This window comes from Magnolia sinica, chromosome 18, assembly GCF_029962835.1.
Source record: "Magnolia sinica isolate HGM2019 chromosome 18, MsV1, whole genome shotgun sequence".
Lineage (NCBI taxonomy): Eukaryota > Viridiplantae > Streptophyta > Magnoliopsida > Magnoliales > Magnoliaceae > Magnolia > Magnolia sinica.
Genome location: NC_080590.1, coordinates 37,680,817 through 37,682,180, shown reverse-complemented (window position 1 = coordinate 37,682,180; position 1,364 = coordinate 37,680,817).

The following is a 1,364-nucleotide window of genomic DNA, read 5'->3' as shown; positions in this document are numbered from 1 at the left end:
CAGGAAGTACCTAATCCGCGCCCTTTGGATTACACCTTTAAATAGTTGCAGGTGTAACATGTGTGTCACTATACACTATCATTTTATTGGGCATATGGCCCACTAATGATGATCAACATCATCCAAACATTGTCCATATAAATCAACACCATCCAAACATTGTCTAGCACCCTCCAAATATTGTCCACGTGAATCAACGATAAAAAATTATTGGTTAGTCACTTAGACATGATCTTGTTCTTGAGGCCCATCCAAGACTTGAATTTCATCATTTTTTGGGAAAAGCATATATTTCAGCGGGCTTATCATAACCATTGTGTCAAAAATTACATATCTCACTAATTAGAGATATTAAAGTTGATTTAGTAATTAAATTAAAACCCCCTATAAATATACCATGGATAAGTACTTTCGGGCTAAAGTTGATTCACACTGGGGAGGATTGCAGGTCCAGGGTAAATCTGGGGGTACTCAATCCAGGGGGTTCCAAATCCACGCTCCCAAACAGGCCCTCAGGGTTGGAAAAGACCAACCCAATCTGAAATTGGGTTGGGTGGTGGACCAGAATCGTGTCAGGTTAGTCGAGGATGGGAAGTAACGAGATGTATTTGGGTCGGTATTTAGAGGAATTGGGATTTAGTTTAGGTTCGGCACCTGGGTTTGGAATTCGGGTCGGGTCACGTGGCAGATTAGTCCTCTTGAGCTCTGGTCATGAGTTGAGTCAATTCGACCAAGTGCCATTTGAGAACTTGTGTCGGATTGACTATTCTTAGGGATTTTCCATACATGATGAGATGAGATTTCTGGAATATAACATTTGGGAATGTCCAATTGCGGCCTTGTCAACGGTGGCCCACTCCAACGTATTCATTGTGGAGCCTAAAAGTTAGAGCCAGGATCCAACCACTAAAAATCAAGCCCGGCTCATCTAAAACCAAGTTGAAAGAGGGCTGGACTCAGGAATATCGGGATTGCCCTGTCAGCCCATCCTATTTCAGGCCTTAGCTGCTAATGAAAACGTTAAAACGTAAAGCGTGGCCCACTTATGTGAGTTCAGTCTGATTTATTTATTTATTTATTTTTAAATCCAGAGCATCTACATGGTGGGTGTTGAATAATCAATGAATATTTGCTGTTGAATCTCTCTCTCTCTCTCTCTCTCTCTCTCTCTCTTATATTCAATTTTAGAAGGTGATTGGATGGTTGGGCCATTTTTTTCTCCTTTAGTTTTGAGAACAATTAGCAAGTTCGTGAGAAATAGTTGTGGGCGTGGCCGTCGTGGTGGCGATGGGCCAGGTGGTTCGGCCTAGGGGCAGCCTGACTTCGAAGGCTTGGGCTCGGGTTCCTAAACTTTGGAGAGGAGC